This window comes from Aquila chrysaetos (assembly GCF_900496995.4).
Source record: "Aquila chrysaetos chrysaetos chromosome W unlocalized genomic scaffold, bAquChr1.4 W_unloc_1, whole genome shotgun sequence".
Classification (NCBI taxonomy): domain Eukaryota; kingdom Metazoa; phylum Chordata; class Aves; order Accipitriformes; family Accipitridae; genus Aquila; species Aquila chrysaetos.
Window position 1 is genome coordinate 5,362,787 of NW_024470321.1, and position 19,433 is coordinate 5,382,219.

General features: G+C 44.1%; 1 long non-coding RNA gene across 1 annotated transcript; it reads left to right on the forward strand.

Moving 5' to 3' along the window:
- The first annotated feature begins 11,211 nt into the window (after positions 1–11,211).
- Positions 11,212–19,153, forward strand: LOC121232908. Its single transcript, XR_005931756.1, has 2 exons — positions 11,212–11,457; positions 18,611–19,153. It is a non-coding gene; the product is annotated as an uncharacterized LOC121232908 (long non-coding RNA).
- The last annotated feature ends 280 nt before the right edge of the window (positions 19,154–19,433 follow it).

Consider the following 19,433-nt stretch of genomic DNA (forward strand, 5'->3'; position numbering starts at 1 on the left):
AGGATCGCCCCGAGGGCTCTCTTCCAATCGCCTGGCCAGACAAAACACTCGCACACTCCGTGTCGGGGTCACCACTTGTCGCACTTTCTCCGCTGCGACAATCTAGGGAAAACGACACATTGCCAGGGACTCGCCCTGGGGAGAAAACGGACCAACACAGATACTGTGGATCAAACGATTTCTCCGTTTATTAACTGCGCAACACTCGGTTATATATGTTTCTAGTATCTACTCACGCATAAGCCATTTGTTGATTGGTTAACATGTGCCGTTCACGCGCTTAAACAATAGTCTAATTGCATAAAGTCCTCTAATCACGCGAATAGTTTCCTCCGCCTGCATGCTGTCTTGCACTCTGTCTTCAGTCACATCGCCCTCCTGTTATCAGTCACGTACGCCCGACCTTGTTCTACTTTTTGTGCATTCTTCAGCAAGCTCATAATAATTGTGCCTTTGTGCAGTTAGCAAACTTACAACAACAGTTGTGCCTTGTGCAGTTTCCTTCGTCCTCCCACAATTTCTCCCACAAATTCTCCCACATGTTACTGTTAGTGAGATGTTAGAAGCTTGCGACCATATGGGTGAACAAGGGAAAGCTGCTCTTTTTGCTTCTGCATGTGCTGCAAACAAACAAAAAGTGGGGGAAGGCCAGGAGGAAAGAAATGTTTTAATTGTGGAAAGCCAGGGCATTTTAAGGCGCAATGTAAAGTTTGTGGTAAAGTCTCTGGTGAAACACCATGCGATCAATGTGGGAAAAGAGGCCACATGACTAAAGAATGTAAATCGAAGTATCATGTCAGCGGCAGAGTTTTGGGAAACTCCCAACTGAGCGCAAGATCCCCACGCGCTACAACACAAATACAGGGTGTCTGGACAGCGTCCCCTCCGCCACAGCAGGAAGTGCCGGAGTGGACGTGGCAACAGCAGTAGAAGTAACTTTGTTGGACACAAAGGTGCATTGCATTCCATCAAACATGAAAGGACCTCTTGGTCATGGATTATGTGTGATATTGTTGGGGCGATCGTCAACATCTTGACAGGGGATTTTTGTCTTACCAGGCGTAATTGATGCTGATTACACTGGTGTGATCATGATCATGGTCCAAACAATAACGCCACCCGTGAATATTGCGAAAGGTCCACGCATAGCGCAGTTAGTTCCGTTTGAATCCCGAGTACCAAAATCTGGCGAACTTTTGCGAGGAGATGCAGGTTTTGGATCCTCTGGTTCACCTGCAGTGCTATTGGCCTTAAATATTCAAAAGTCAAAACCAGAGGAGACAGTGAGAATTATGGGACCAAAAAACAAAACCATTGTTTTAAAAATGATCATTGATACGGGAGCAGATGTTACCGTAATTCCCAGAAGTAAATGGCTTAATGAATGGCAGCTAATACACACCACTGAAGGGATTTACGGAATTGGTGGGATGCAATCCACTAGTGTGAGCAAAGAGCATTTAAATTTCTGTTTTTCTGACGGCTCTGAGGTGAAAACATGACCATACATTTTGAACGTTCCCATCGCATTGATTGGGCGAGACATCTTGAGTCAACTGGGTGCGAGGCTGACAACTCAGGGTTTTTAATCACGGCCATTGAAGGACAGCCAATCCTAAAACTGAGATGGAAAACTGAAACACCGGTATGGGTTGATCAATGGCCGTTCAATGCAGAAAAGCTGTCCAAGATTCAAGAGTTAGTACAAGAGCAGCTAGAGGCAGGACATATAGTTCCCTCTACTAGCCCATGGAATACCCAAATTTTTACCATCCCAAAGAAAAATGGGAAATGGCGTTTGTTGCACGATCTACATGTGATCAATGCAGTAATGCATGGTATGGAAGCCTTACAACCTGGATTGCCCTCCCTGGTAATGATTCCAGTAGATTGGAACATGTTGATTATTGATCTGAAAGATTGTGGGTTTTTTTACTATACCGTTATCAAGAGAAGTTTGCTTTTACAGTAACTCAAAGCTGTAGTTTGGGTCTTTTCACAATGGACAGAAGTACCATTAAATATAGTGTCTGATTCTCTTTATGTTGTGGGAGTAGTTCAAAGGTTGGAACATGCAGTTCTAAAAGAATTAAATAATGTTGTCCTGTCGGGTCTTTTCCGTGAACTTTTGTCATTGTTGAATCAACGTAATGTAGCGTATTTTATTACACACATTCGCAGTCATTCTGGACTACAAGGAGGCCTAGTGCAAGGAAACGAACGAGCCGACATGCTAGCAGCCCCAATGTGGACAGGACCACCGGTGAATAGTTTTGAGCAAGCCCGACTATCACATGCCTTTTTCCACCAAAGTGCAAAGGTGCTTTCTCGTCAGTTTGCTATTTCATTAGCAGATGCACAAGGCATAGTACAATCTTGTCCTGATTGCCAACAGATTGGTTTTGGCATTGGCTTAGGAGTAAATCCTCGAGGCTTGCGGCCTCTTCAATTATGGCAAATGGATGTCACTCATATTGCTGAGTTTGGCAGGCTAAAGTATTTACACGTATCCATAGATATTTTTTCTTCGGTTATTTGGGCCACGCCATTGACAGGTGAATCAGCAAAACATGTAAGAAAACACCTAAGAGGATGTTTTGCGATTATGGGTGTTCCTCAAGCCATAAAAACAGATAACGGACCTGCATACACTTCTCATACCTTGGCAGAGTTTTGTCAACAGTGGGGGGTTCAACACCACACAGGCATTTCACACTCTCCAACAGGTCAAGCTATTATCGAAAGGGCACATCAGGTAATTAAAGGACTGTTAGCTAAACAAAAAAAGGGGGAAATAGGTCTCTCCCCACAAGAAAGAATTTGGAAAGTTTTATATGTACTCAATTTTTTGCGGTTAGCAGGCAACGCCGATAACCCTCCCATGGTAATTCATAGCAGTGCCTTGAGCAATGATTTATCAACAGTAAAAACAACAGGAATTAAAGTAATGTATAAGGATTTGAACAGGGGACAGTGGATGGGCCCAGCAGAAGTACAAGTAACCAGTAGAGGATATATGTGTGTCATTACAGATTCTGGACCAAAGTGGGTACCGGCTCGCTTGGTAAAACCGTGGAAATCTTCTGCCACTGTGAATGGGAGGAACACCACAACAGACGACCCAGGGGATAAGGGAGACAACGAGAGCTAGTGGTCAACTTTGTCCCATTTGTCGTCACTGCAGTTTGTATATAATTGTTTGTTATCTTGTAGGTCACCTTGGCCAACATAGCAGGTCAAGATTCTCTGTGCATTGCAACCGCATCACAAAGCCCATGAACCAATAGACAAGATGGCTATGACTCGTGCAGCGCGCCTGGCCAGCGAGCGCATGCGTCATAGGCTCCCCATGTTGCAACTGAGGCGAATTTTGGCACCCGCTGGCCACGTGTGCTGAAATCCGTTCCTCTGCAAATGTATAAATTTTCCGAAGAGCATCGGGCTGGTGTACAGCAAGGCCACCGTTGCCTCCATGGGGACGCCCACGTAAAGCTGGCACCTACCGATTGCTGGGCTGAGCTTGCGGAGCAAGATGGCACAAGAATGTACGGATGGTCCATCTTCCTCACAGTCCTTGGAGGGACGTAGTCATGGATACTGCCGCAAGCCAAAGAAAACATCTGGATGACCCTGGCTGACGTGACCGGACAAGATTGCTTATGCCTCCGTACAGCAACACCGAACAATCCCTTTTTTAAGATAGTTTTGATTTATCTCGTAGTGGTTTTTTTATATTTTGTGTGCCTTGTATGTTGCAATGTGTTTAAAAATTAATTGATAGATCAAGTAAGGCTGTGTTAATTGACGGAAAACAAAAAAGGGGGAATTGTGGACATATATTTAGCTAACGGTCGCAAGAGCATTCCAGACGCCTTTAGAAGGCCTTGAACAGAATAAACAAGAAGACAAAAAAAGAAAGATGCCAATTAGAAGAACACAGGTGCGCATTCCACGATAAAGGGAACTTGGCACAAAGAACCTCAATTCGGCAGTTTATCTTGACCAATTAGACTGAGACAAGTCTTGCATGTTTTAGTATAACCAATTATGTCTTATGTTTATGCGCATGTACAGTGTTGATATAACCAATCATTAAGTGTAACTAGGCGCGTGGACAGCGCGTGAATAATGTGTGTAACCAATAGTAAAATAGCTAAACGCATGTATGGATGTAACCAATGTATAAAAATGATGTCTGATGCTCTAGTAAAGGGTCTTCAACTATGATCATATTGATCTGTCGTTGAGTCCATTATTATGCTCCCGCAGAGAAATTGCTCAGAGAGGCCAGGGGTTAAACCCATGGCCTGAACAAGATCCACAATGGAATCTTACAACCACAGAAGGAGCTAGGGGTCATCAAACTGCCATTCAACAATTAATAGAGGCAGTTCGCCAAGCTGGTGAGAGAGTAACTAATTAGAAAAAGGTTTTAGAATGTAGGCAGAAACCTGATGAACATCCAAGTGATTACTGGGGACGATTGAAAGCAACTTTGATGAAATATGGGGGCATGACCCGTGACAATTTCCAGGAGCCTTTAGCTATTAGTGTTTTTGTAGATCAATCTGCTCCAGACATAAGTAAATATTTCAGGAAACATATCCCAGGCTGGCAGGGTGAGACATTAGCTAAAATTCTAAGTATTACTGCCTTTGTTTTTGATGGAAGAGTTGAAGAGAAACAAAAACAGGAAGAGGAGAAATTAAAAGAAGAATGGAAAGAGAAGGAGAGAGAAATTGGATTGTTAGCAGCAGCAATTACTCAGAATTTTAATCCATGAATGAGAGGTCGGGGATTTATTCGAGGATTCACTCGGGGAAGATTTAGGGGAAGAGGGGCGCAAGGTAGAGCCCCTCCTGTTTCTCTAATATGCTAACTCTCCAGAGTGTTTTTATTGTGGAAATTTAGGACATATACAAAAAGAGTGCCCACTGAGACCTGTTGTAACCCAAGGAGGACCCCCACCTGACAGACCACCACGACCTCATTCGCAGTAAAGAATGGTATTCCTCTTCTCTGGGAACTAAAAAAAAAAAAAAAAAAAAAAAGAGGAACAATGGAACCATAAAGGGGGTGGTAGGGGAAGAGATAAAATATTTGTCTACTCCTCTGCCAGTTGTTTTGAATGGAAAATTAGTTTGGGGAAGATTTGTAATTTCTCCAAACTCTCCCGTTTCTCTGCTGGGACGAGACCTTTTGCAGGAATTTGGTATGTTTATCTCTTTGGCACCTACAGGAATCCAATTAATTATAATGGGTTCTGAAGTAATTGAATTTAAAGAACAAAAACATAGTGATTCAAAAATACCACCTGAATTAGCTGGAGTTCCCAGAGAACTTTGGAGTACATCAGGGGATGAAGTAGGATTATTAAAATCTGCTGAACCAGTTGAGATAAAAACAAAAGGAGGGACCCCTCCATCAATTTGGCAATATCCAATTATAAATGAAGCCATTCCCAGCATTGAAAAGCAAATTGTGCACTTTTAGGAAAAAGGGATTTTGAGAGAGTGTCGTAGTCCCTATAATACCCCAATTTTGCCAGTAAGCAAACATAGAATGGATAAGGATGGAGATCCCGAATATAGATTTGTTCAAGATTTACGAGCAGTAAATGAGCATGTAATTGCCCCACACCCTGTGGTACCAGATCCTAGTTTGATTTTAACCCAGATTCCAGTATGGGTGCAGTATTTTACAGTGCTTAATCTTACTGGAGCTTTCTTTAGTATTCCAATTGCTGAAGAAAGCCAACCAATTTTTGCTTTTACTTGGCAAGGGAAGCAACTTACTTGGACTAGGTTACCACAAGGTTTTACTAGTTCACCAATGATTTTTTTTCAGAATTATTTACAAGATTTAGTTTTTCCAAGAAAATCTGTCCTGGTGCAATATGTTGATGATTTGTTATTGGCAAGTAAAACTGAGAATGATTGTATTCGAGATACTGAATATCTGTGTATTCAACTTGTTAAAAAAGGACACCGTGCATCTCCATCTAAGTTGCAGTTTTGCAAACAGCAAGTAAAATATTTAGGATTTATATTAAAGCCCGGAGTACGAGAAGTGGATCATGAAAGAGTCCGAGCAATTCAAGAAATACCGAGGCCAGTGACGAAGAAACAGTTGAGAGGATTCTTGGGACAGGTAGGATTTTGCCGTCCTTGGATACTGGGATTTAGTGAAATAGCTAAACCTTTGCATGAAGCAACCCAAAATGAGGAAATAGAACCAATCACTTGGGGTACTGAGAGGGAGAAAGCCTTTTGTACTTTAAAGGCTGCACTCTTATCTGCCCTGGCATTGGGGCTTCCTGATTATTCAAAACCTTTTAGATTATATTGTGATGAAGCAAAAGGGGTTGCAAAGGGAGTATTAGTACAAGCTTTAGGACCGCATGAGAGACCTGTTGCTTATTTTTCTTCTACATTGGATCCAGTGACTAAAGGAACTCCTTTTTGTATCAGAGCAATAGCAGCTGCAGCTGAAATGGTTGAGAAAACTAGAACAATTGTTTTAGGTCATCCACTAACTGTTTGTGTACCTCACGAGGTAGAAATTTTGTTAAAGCAATATGCGGAGAAAGCTTTGTCTCCACAACAAGCACATAGATATGAAATAATTTTTTTATTGGCTGATAATTTGAAATTGGAAAGGTGCAACACTCTAAACCCTGCAACTTTAATGCCTTTACCTTCTGATGGAGAAAAAGATAACCATAATTGTGCTCAGTGCGAATTAAACCTCCCGCTGGGAAAAGACCACCAGCCACCTTTCCTTTTCAAAAACTCCAAATTGATTATGCAGATATGCCAAAAACAATGGGGTACTCTTACATGTTAGTGATTGTTGATCAGTTATCAGGATGGGTGGAGGCTTTCCCGACTAGGAAAAATGATTCAAAGGCAGTGGTAAAAGTCTTGTTGAAAGAGATCATTCCAAGGTATGGAGTGCCTGAAGTGATTGATACAGATCAAGGGAGTCATTTTACAGCTGCTATTCTGATACAGATTTATAATTCTTTAGGAATTTTCAATAGATTTCATACTCCACATCACCCGGAATCATCTGGACAGGTAGAACGAAAGAATAGAACATTAAAAGAAAAGTTAGTGAAAGTATGTAAACAAACTGGTTTGAAATGGCCTGAGGCTCTAAATTTGGTTTTGTGGGATATTAGAAATACTCCGAGGCAACCAATTGGAGTTTGTCCAGCTGAAATTCTTTTTGGGAGAATACTTGCTGTTCCAGGTACGTATGTGCCAGCAAAAACTAGCCTTCTGGATGGAGATGAACAGGTAACACAATATCTTTTGTATTTACAAAATTCTTTTTCCCAAATGCGTAATCATGCCTATTGGTATCAGGGAATAAGCCCTGAAATTCAAGTTCATGATATACAACCAGGGGATAAAGTTTATATAAAGAATTTCAAAAGAAAGAACAGATTTGAACCAAAATAGGAAGGACCCTATACTGTTTTACTAACTTCTTTTTATGCCATTAAGGTATCGGGGAAAGAAAATTGGATTCATCATTCACATGCCCGCAAAGAACCTGAAGCGTAATGGACAATTGTAAAGTATTACTCTTTTTTGTATTTGTTTGTATTTTACCCTGGAGTGACACCTTGTGGACAAAATTTGCATTGCGCTATCGAGATGTCCATACCAATAAGAACTGTTATTACATATAGTGATTGTTCTTCTCAACTTTCGGGCCAAATTACAGGCTTACAGGGAAAGCTTGGACAGGTCATTTTTTCAAGTAGTCATCCGAGGACCACAACGAGAGGCCTTATTTATTTCAATTCTCTCGAATTCTGTGCCAATGTTAGAAGTAGATGTGACGATTTATGGGATACTTGGTCCGACAACTATGGCTTTCTTAAACGGCGGTGGGGACGTGGCATTCCAAGAACTTATCCTGTATATCATATTCACCTTCAGGAACCAACATGGAGAATTGGGACATGGTGCTTTGACCATCAAATGTGGAAAATTTATGATAATGGAGACTGGTGCTGTCATCGATTCTATTTATCGAGCAATCATTTTTCTTTTAAATTCAGGGTTGTAATAATCAATTGGAAACTTGATTTTGGGGGGAATTTCTGGCACCATCACATGGGTTATTCCCATTCATATCATAACATGTCTTCTCTGAATGTGTCAAAACAGTTGGTGTGGAAACCTAGGGATGTTCACCAAGTAGAAAATGCCTGGACCAATAATATGCACGTGTCACTGATGAAATCTTTTACTGATAATCTAAATTTAAGTGAATGTTGGATTTGTGTTGTTTTTACCAAAAACAGTGAATCAAGGATTTCAATTAGTAGGAATTCCAATCCCTAGAAGTGCAAATTGAAAAAAGTACTGGTATAACACTACTTTTTCTGAATCTTATGAAGAACAAATTTGGGAAATTAAAGTATCAAATTCAGGAGACTATACACAAGTCTATTGTGTACAGAGATGTTATCCCCCAAGTGTTGATAACCAACGCTTATGCAAAAATCATTCATTTGTGGGAAATTGGACCCAATGTCAAAACATGACTTCTATTACCTCAGGATTGCATTTAAGTTGGCGAGCACCTGAGGACTTGGGTATTTTTTGGTTATGTGGAAACAAAGCTTACAAAGCTCTGCCTCCAATCTGGGGAGGAATTTGTACCCCTAGAAGTTATGTCTACAGATTTAGAAATTCACCCAAAAACTGTCTCAACTGCAACATGGCATAGAACCTTTTTGACTCGAATTCGGAGAACACTAAATCCCTTGATTGAAAGGCCAACAGGATTTCATTCATTTGTTAGATGGCTGATTCCATCTCTGGGAGTGAGTGAATTAGAGAAAGCAGTCTTAAATGTCTCTGGGGAAATTGAAAAATTAGCAAATTCAACTGCACATGGTCTTTCTACTCTCCAGAAAGAGGTAACCGAACTTTCAAAAATGACTATTCAAAACCGAATGGCCTTAGACATGATTCTGGCTTCACAAGGTGGAGTTTGCACTGTCTTAAATACCAGCTGTTGTATGTATACTGATCGATCAGGAGAATTAATGACAGATGTCCAAAAAATTTGGGAAGTTAGTGCCACGATGCAACAAATTCAAAGACATGATACATCTTGGGGATTTTCTGATACCTTTTCTTGGTTAACATCTTGGTTTCCAAATTTGGCTACTTGGGTGAAAAGAGGAAGACTATTAGGGAAGATACCATCATAGACAAGTCAGGAGGACATCACTGACTTCTGGGATCAGTCGACGGGCTGAACCTCTCTTTCCCCCTATAGGGATACCTATTGGGTGAGATTCAAACACTTGGTTGTACCGAGTGCTTCCCTGGGAAACTTAGAATTCTTTAAGAGCTCTTTTCTTTCATAATTTTATGTGCTTGTAGTCAACTGTATTATCATTTGCACGTGCTTTGCAGACAGTGTATTTATCACTGACAATCCAAAAGAACCTGTACTGTTGCTTTAATAAACTGTGCTGCTCATTAATCTAGTCGTGATAGTTCGTTAACGCAACCAAACTCCCTGAGTCTGGTAATTCTCATGTGTTGAACGCGGCTAAGCCAAGAGTGCAGTACACTATTAGTGCATCCGTAATTGTGATAGTTCAGCATATTGAATGCGACCAGACTTATAGCGCTGAATTGGACATTACTCAGAAATTAAACCTAGCCACCCCCAGCCCCTCTGACATATGAGGATAAGCTGGAGCGCAAGGGGGTTTATTTTCTGCCAAACTTCCTTTACCCTTTAATGCAACAATGCTCAAGCTATAAATGCGCATATAGCTTGTGGACATCGATCAGCTTATACTGTGTGCACATGGGATATTGCTCACAATCAAACCCCTCTGCCATTACATATTTATAAAACATGTGCACATAATTGTACTACTTGTACGCAGCTACATTTAAGGGCATTATATAGGCCATGGGGAAAACAGGGTCAGTGGGCCTTAAATACCTGGCAGGTCAATTACATGGGCCCCCTGCCCCTGTTGAAGGGGTGGCGATATGTATTCACTGCTGTGGATACAGTGTCAGGACTGTTTTTTGCTAAACCCACCAAGTATGCTAATCAACATAACACAATTGAAGCACTAGAACAACTCATTCATCAATACGGACCTCCTCACCAAATACAAAGTGACCAAGGAACACTTGGTGTTCCAAGTGGTGTTCCGCTTGGAGCCCTTGATTGGGCTCAAGGGCTAGGGATAGATTGGATATTCCACAATGCCTACCATCCCCAAGCTAATGGCTTGATTGAAAGAATGAATGGGATGTTGAAGGAACAATTAAAAAAGCTAACCAGTACTAAAACTTTACAACATTGGAGTTCACATCTTACTAAAGCAGTTTTTTTGTTAAACAGCCGGAATATTCATAATCAAACACCCTATGATCGTATTACAACACCTCCAGTACAAAACATGGTGAGGATTGAAATTCTTCCAGATGGTATTTCTCCCAAAATATTAACTACAGGGGAAATGGAATTGTTTACACTGATGGATTGCGTGGTAGGACCGCAACCTATTAGTCTAGGCGTGAAGATTCATATAATAACCCCTGAGAATGACGCATGGTTCTGTATCCCAACTTCTCCTCTTATTTTACATCCTCTGTTGATATCAGATTCTCGAGTTCTTGTATTTCAGGTATCTTTGACAAATACCTGTGCCTTATCTAGAGGAGATAGCATTGGAATGGTGTTATTGGTGTCGCGAACCCAACATCAAATTGAAGTTCAGTCTGAAAAAGCACAAGCCATAGCTCTCCAATCTGTGTGGGCAATTACCCCACATCAGGTTATCAAACCCAGAGTGATATTAGCTGAAGGAACTGGAGCAATGGCATATGTATTATTGGAAGGAGACGACACTCCTGTTTTCCTCTCCTATCACAGGCTGGCTCATCGTGCTTTGTAGTCTTGTACTACAGGCACATGCCCTGGATACAATTCCATGAGATCAAAATGTAAATACTTAGATTTTGTTAGCCTGTACTTTAACTAACTGATCTGCCTTTTGTATTGAGAGAGGATTAACAGCTGCAGATCTTTTGACAATATGTTTCATTGGCCTGCCAACCCCAGTAGCTGTATTACAGAATTATACTATGCTAAGTGCTTTTGATATTAATGTTCCTCATTGCTATTCTTTCCGAGTAGGTAATGGCTGTATGCCAAGGAGCATTACAAAATCAATTGCCGGTGGACTATTTCCTCCTTCGACACCATAAACACTGCTCCGATTTTGAAGGCATGTGTTGCTACAACATAACTGATGAATCAACCAGCATAGAGGATGACATTCAACATCTTCAGGACTTAATGCATCAAATGAAACAATCTACTGGTGGTGCCTGGCTAGCTGAGTGGTTTAATTCCCTGACAGGATGGGTGGGACACCTGATTCAAAGCATTATGGTAGGGATATTGTCGTGGTTTAACCCCAGCCAGCAACAAAGCACCACGCAGCCACTCACTCACTCCCCCCCACCCAGTGGGATGGGGGAGAAAATCGGGAAAAAGAAGCAAAACCCACGGGTTGAGATAAGAACAGTTTAATAGAACAGAAAAGAAGAAACTAATAATGATAATGATAACACTAATAAAATGACAACAGTAATAATGAAAGGATTGGAATGTACAAATGATGCGCAGTGCAATTGCTCACCACCCGCCGACCAACACCCAGCTAGTCCCCCAGCGACGATTCCCCCCCACACTTCCCAGTTCCTATACTAGATGGGACGTCACATGGTATGGAATACCCCATTGGCCACTTTGGGTCAGGTGCCCTGGCTGTGTCCTGTGCCAACTTCTTGTGCCCCTCCAGCTTTCTCGCTGGCTGGGCATGAGAAGCTGAAAAATCCTTGACTTTAGTCTAAACACTACTGAGCAGCAACTGAAAACATCAGTGTTATCAACATTCTTCACATACTGAACTCAAAACATAGCACCGCACCAGCTACTAGGAAGACAGTTAACTCTATCCCAGCTGAAACCAGGACCACCCCTTATTCTATACCATTGACGTCATGCTCAGTTCCCATACCTTTAGTTACATCCTCGTCAATCATCATCACCTTTTCCATCCCTTTGAGACATATGAACAATGATAAATATATATATATATATGTATACATACACAGAGATATCATTCCTTTAGTTTATGGGTTATGTTCATAAAATGTTCATTGAGTTCATTTAGTTCCTGACTCTGGGCTCCATCTGTCATACCAGTCTTTCTGGGCAGGAGGGATGGTGCAAAGTCCTCTCAGTCGGTAGAGCAGAATTGGGCTTCAGTGCGGTATGGCAAGCGGGTAACATTGGACGCAGCAGGAGGATGGTGTGCACCGTTGGATTGTTGCATGCTGGAGTCAGTTCTGGTTCCATCACTACTGTGCTTTGCTCAGTTTTATCACAGTTCTTTCTTGCTTGATCTAAGTGATTCTTACTATAGTACTATGGATATAGCATATAACAATTATAGTAATGATAACATACAGTAGCAGGGTTATATGGCAACTAATATGATACAGTTTAATTCATTGGCTATTCTCACCTAAAATCAAATCCCCTTGAGGCACACATTGGACTTCCCCATCTTTTCGCATCACCCACCAAGTGCACCCAGGCCCTTGAGCAAAAGCAATCCCACGAATGTGTTTACCTTTGCCTGAGGCAGGAGTAACCCAGACTGTCTTTCCTAACATATTCTTCATGTGCAATACAGGGACTTTATCCCCTTCTACAGTACGTAAAAATTCTGACTGGGCAGGGCCACCCTGATTGGCAGATCCTCTGGTGTTGACTAACCAGGTGGCTTTTGCTAAATGTGTATCCCAATGTTTGAAAGTTCCACCCCCCATTGCTCTCAATGTAGTCTTTAACAGTCCACTGTATTGTTCGATTTTCTTGGAGGCTGGTGCATGATAGGGGATGTGATACACCCACTCAATGCCATGCTCTTTGGCCCAGGTGTCTATGAGGTTGTTTCGGAAATGAGTCCCGTTGTCTGACTCATTTCTCTCTGGGGTGCCATGTCGCCACAAGACCTGCTTTTCAAGGCCCAGGATAGTGTTCCGGGCGGTGGCATGGGGTACAGAATATGTTTCCAGCCATCCAGTGGTTGCTTCCACCATTGTGAGCACATAGAGCTTGCCTTGGTGAGTTTGTGGGAGTGTGATATAGTCAATCTGCCAGGCCTCCCGCTGTTTATATTTCAGCCATCGCCCTCCATACGACAGGGGTTTCAGTCGCTTGGCTTGCTTAATTGCAGCACATGTTTCACATTCATGGATAATCTGTGCGATAGTGTCCATGGTCAAGTCCACCCCTTGGTCACGAGCCCATCTATATGTTGCATCTCTTCCCTGATGGCCTGAAGCATCATGGGCCCACTGAGCCATAAATAGCTCACCCTTATGTTGCCAGTCCAGGTCCACCTGAGACACTTCAATCTTGGCAGCCTGATCCACCTGTTGGTTGTTTTGATGTTCTTCAGTGGCCCGACTCTTGGGTACATGAGCATCTACATGACGTACTTTTACAACCAGATTCTCTAGCCGGGACGCAATATCTTGCCACAGTGCGACAGCCCAGATGGGTTTACCTCTGCGCTGCCAGTTGCTCTTCTTCCATTGCTGTAACCACCCCCATAGGGCATTTGCCACCATCCATGAGTCAGTATAGAGATAGAGCACTGGCCACTTTTCTCTTTCAGCAATGTCTAACGCTACCTGGAGGGCTTTCACCTCTGCAAACTGACTCGATTCACCTTGTCCTTCAGCAGTTTCTGCGACTTGTTGTGTAGGACTCCATACAGCAGCCTTCCACCTCCCATGCCTTCCTACAATGCAACAGGATCCGTCAGTGAACAGGGTATATTGCGTCTCATTTTCTGGCAGTTTATTATACAGCGGGGCCTCAGCAGCATGTGTCACCTCCTCCTCTGGCGACATTCCAAAATTTTTGCCTTCTAGCCAGTCCGTGATCACTTCCACAATTCCTGGGCGACTGGGGTTTCCTATGCGAGCCCGTTGTGTGATCAGTGCGACCCACTTACTCCACGTGGCATCAGTTGCATGATGTGTAGAGGAGACCCTCCCTTTGAACATCCAGCCCAGCACTGGCAGTCGGGGTGCTAAGAGGAGCTGTGTTTCAGTACCAACCACTTCTGAGGCAGCTCGAACTCCTTCATATGCTGCCAATATCTCTTTTTCAGTTGGAGTGTAGCGAGCCTCGGATCCTCTGTATCCCCGACTCCAAAACCCCAGGGGTCGGCCTCGGGTCTCCCCAGGTGCTTTCTGCCAGAGGCTCCAGGTAGGGCCATTCTCCCCAGCTGCAGTGTAGAGCACATTTATAACATCTTGTCCTGCCCGGACTGGCCCAAGAGCTACTGCATGAACAATCTCCCGCTTAATTTGTTCAAAAGCTTGTCGTTGCTCAGGCCCCCATTTAAAATCATTCTTCTTCCGGGTCACTTGGTAGAGAGGACTTACAATCAGACTGTAATGTGGAATATGCATTCTCCAAAAACCCACAACACCTAAGAAAGCTTGTGTTTCCTTTTTATTAGTCGGTGGGGACATAGCTGCTATTTTGTTGATCACGTCCATAGGGATCTGACGACGCCCATCTTGCCATTTTATTCCTAAGAACTGGATCTCCTGTGCAGGTCCCTTGACCTTCCTTTCTTTTATGGCAACACCGGCTTTCAGAAGGATTTGGATTATTTTCTTCCCTTTCTCAAAAACTTCTTCTGCTGTGTTGCCCCATACGATGATGTCATCAATATATTGCAGGTGTTCCGGAGCTTCACCTTTTTCCAGTGCAGTCCTGATTAGTCCATGGCAAATGGTGAGGCTGTGTTTCCACCCCTGGGGCAATTGATTCCAAGTGTACTGGACACCCCTCCAAGTAAAGGCAAATTGTGGACGACACTCTGCTGCCAGAAGGATTGAGAGAAATGCATTAGCAATGTCAATTGTGGCATACCACTTGGCTGCCTTTGACTCTAGTTCGTATTGAAGTTCTAGCATATCTGGAACGGCAGCACTCAGCGGTGGCGTAACTTCATTCAGGCCACAACAGTCAACTGTTAGTCTCCACTCCCCATTAGACTTTCGCACTGGCCATATGGGACTATTAAAGGGTGAGCGAGTTTTGCTGATCACTCCTTGGCTCTCCAGTTGGCGAATCAGCTTGTGGATGGGAATCAGAGAGTCTCGGTTGGTGCCATATTGCCGCCGGTGCACCGTCGTGGTAGCAATTGGCACCTGTTGTTCTTCAACCTTCAGCAACCCCACAGCCGAAGGGTCTTGAGAGAGACCAGGCAGGGTAGACAGCTGTTCCGTGCCCTCCGTCTCCAAGGCAGCTATACCAAAAGCCCATCGATACCCCTTTGGGTCCTTAAAATACCCCCTCCTGAGATAGTCTATGCCAAGGATACACGGAGCCTCTGGGCCAGTCACAAGGGGGTGTTTCTGCCATTCATTCCCAGTTAGGCTTGCTTCAGCTTCCAATACAGTTAACTCTTGGGATCCCCCTGTCACACCAGAAATACAAATGGGTTCTGCCCCTTTATAACTTGATGGCATTAGAGTACACTGTGCGCCGGTGTCTACTAGAGCCTTATACTCCTGTGGGTCTAACGTGCCAGGCCATCGAATCCACACAGTCCAATAGACCCGGTTATCCCTTTCCTCCACCTGGCTGGAGGCAGGGCCCCTCTAATTCTGGCCAGAGTATCCGGTATTCACTTCTCGTAAAATTGGCTCAGAAGTCCCTTCAAGAGGATCAGAAATAAGATCAGCCCTTCTACTCTGTTTGGAAACTGGAGCAGCATTTTTCCTAGTAGAATCCCCTTTTGTGGTGGTTTTTCCTCGCAGCTCACGTACCCGTGCATTTAGGACCGAGGTAGGTTTTCCATCCCATTTCCTCATGTCCTCTCCATGATCACATAGGTAAAACCACAGGGCACCTCGCGGTGTGTACCTTCTATATTCTCTCTCTTGGGCAGAGGAACGCTCACCCCTAATAGCTGAGACATTGGTCCTTACAGGTGGGGAGTAGGACATATCCTCTTTGAATTGCTGGAAATCCTCGGACAGCTTCTCCACAGCCAAAATGCAGGCTTGTAGGGAGGAGGAGAGATTTTCTTCATATTGACGGAGTTGGCGAGCCACTTCATCCACTGTCGGTGCCTCTTCGTCTTTCCAGGTCATTAGTGCCAGTGAGTTGGCATAGGACGATGGTGCGCTTCGTACAAATTTCCGCCACATGGGTCGTGTGCATGTGACTTCATCTGGATCTTTGGGTAATTGTGGGTTGTCCGGGTCATGATGAATCGTCTCTAGCACAGCTAATTCCCTCAGATATTGGATAACTCTTTCCATGGTTGTCCACTTGCTTGATTGACATATAACATCTTCCTTAAAGGGGTACCTTTCCTTCACACTTGACAGGAGTTGCCTCCAGAGGCTAATGGCTTGTGTTCCTCTTCCAATTGCCTTGTCAATGCCACCTTCCCTGGCAAGCGATCCCAGCTGCTTGGCTTCCCTACCTTCTAATTCCAAGCTATTAGCCCCATTGTCCCAGCATCGGAGAAGCCAGGTGATAATATGCTCACCTATACGGCGGCCAAAATCTTTTCGCATATCCCGCAGCTCACTCAAGGATAGGGACCGGGTTATTACCTCTGGTTCTGCCTCTTCCTCCTGTTCCCACGATGACCCTGGTTCACCTTCATCCTTTGCTAAGCAAGCTGATTTTTTTGTATATTTCTTTTTCTCTACGGGGGCAACTGATACTGGTGCAGGTTGATCCGCTGGTTCAGTTGCAGTATCGCTCGCCGGGTTTTGGATAAGCGTAGCGTCTGTCGCCAAGGTTTGGGTAGCAGCAGTGCTCATTGCCGCGGCTGGAGGGGCTGCAGTGCCTGTTGCTGAGGTTTGGGTAGCCACAGTTCTCGTCACCGGGGCTGGAGGGGTCGCAGTGCCTGTCACCAAGGTCTGGGTGGCCGCAATGCTCGTTGCCAGGGCTGGAGGGGCCGCAGCGCCCATCGCCGGGGTTTGAGTGACCGCAGTGCTCATCGTTTTGTTGTTAGGTCCAGAGACCTTCTCTTCCTCTTGAGGGTGCTGAGTGGTGTCAAACAGGGCTCGATAGGCATGGGCCAGGCCCCAGCACGTTGCAGAGATTTGTATCTCTCTGGAGCTGCCGGGGTGACAGCATACCTTTTCCAAATATTTTACTAGTTCTTCTGGATTCTGCACTTGTTCAGGGGTGAATTTCCAAAACATTGGAGGAGCCCACTTTTCTAGGTACTTGCCCATACTACCCCACACACCCTGCCACTCATAATTATCCAGCCTCGGGGCAGACCTCTGGGTGATCTTCTTAAATAGTTGTTTAACCTTAAACAAGAGCTGAACCACATTCAGGAGCATGCTAATTCCCAGCAGTAGGGCTAGGACCGTGCTGGTATCAACATCCCAAGGGTATTCAAATTTTTCAAAATTCTCAAACACCATTGTAACTGGACTGAAGGAGAAAGGAGAGGGGAAGAAAGGTACCCCACCCTTAGACTGGTTTTCCAAGGAGGAAAGGTAAATGGTGTAATTATTAATAGTTTCCCACAGATGGCTCCCGGAGTATAGAGGTGACAATGCTGAGTGCAAATACCGGAATAATCCCACAACCGATGACTTGATCATACCATAAACCAGTGTTATACAATACATCAAAGCGAAAACCTTAATCCACCTCCCACGGATGATAAGCAGCAGAAGAGGGACTACATACAGCAAGCGAGATGATACATAACAGAACTTTAAAAACCAGAGCAACAACTTTAAGGACACATAAATCAACATCATGACCAGCGACTATTAGACCAATATAATGAATGCTTATAACAAATTTGTTTTAACGAGCTCTGGTCAGGTTTGTCATTATCTCAACCCTTCATGCCCCACATTGGGCGCCAAAAGGGACTGTCGTGGTTTAACCCCAGCCAGCAACTAAGCACCACGCAGCCGCTCACTCACTCCCCCTCCACCCAGTGGGATGGGGGAGAAAATCGGGAAAAAGAAGCAAAACCCACGGGTTGAGATAAGAACAGTTTAATAGAACAGAAAAGAAGAAACTAATAATGATAATGATAACACTAATAAAATGACAACAGCAATAATGAAAGGATTGGAATGTACAAATGATGCGCAGTGCAATTGCTCACCACCCGCCGACCAACACCCAGCTAGTCCCCCAGCGACGATTCCCCCCCCACACTTCCCAGTTCCTATACTAGATGGGACGTCATATGGTATGGAATACCCTGTTGGCCACTTTGGGTCAGGTGTCCTGGCTGTGTCCTGTGCCAACTTCTTGTGCCCCTCCAGCTTTCTCGCTGGCTGGGCATGAGAACCTGAAAAATCCTTGACATTAGTCTAAACACTACTTAGCAACAACTGAAAACATCAGTGTGTTATCAACATTCTTCTCATACTGAACTCAAAACATAGCACCGTACCAGCTACTAGGAAGACAGTTAACTCTATCCCAGCTGAAACTAGGACAGATATGTTTATTCCTTTTTCTATATGTGTTTATTACATGCTTCTGTAAATTACCCTGCCCTACACCCCGCAAGCCCAAATGGACACCTCCAGCTTTGCCAGCCCCAGCAGAAGTGGTCCCTTGAGCAAGGGGGTGGAATGTGGGATAATAACCGAAGATTGGCAAGGAGGATTGTAAACATGCTCAAGTGACTTGCAGCTGGGGTCTAGAAAAATGCATATATCATTGTAATTGTTGTTTATCCTTGTGTGTTTGACAAGTAGAACATCTGTGTTTAGATAACATAGGCCTGTGATAGACTTAGAGGCACCCTGCTGAACATGCTTGAGATTTCTGCCCTGCTGTGGGAAAGGCCCAAAGCACAGTGGAAAACTACACCTATGCGAATCCCTAAGAAACAGGCGAAAACAGCAGGTTTGGTGATTCTCTAGCATGGACTGAGCTCTGCGGTGCCTGCATTCCCACTTGTGTGCCTCTACCTGAGTGCTGCTTCGGGGATCCCCCAGTTGGCAAGGCAACAAGAATAAATTTACTCTTTGCATTTTATCCGTGGTTTTGTGGTTGTTCCTGCATCCTGCCTGTGCTGACCCACACACCCGCACTCCCCTTCTTCACTGGCTCAACTTTGCTCCTTAATTCCCAACTCCTCTACCTCCTCCCCCTGCCCAACCCCAAGCAGCGCAGGGGGCTTCATAGACTCATAGAATGGTTTGGGTTGGAAGGGAGCTTTAAAGGTCATCTAGTCCAAACCCCTGGCAATGAGCGGGGACATCTTCTACTAGATCAGGTTGCTCAGACCCCCATCCAACCTGACCTTGAATGTT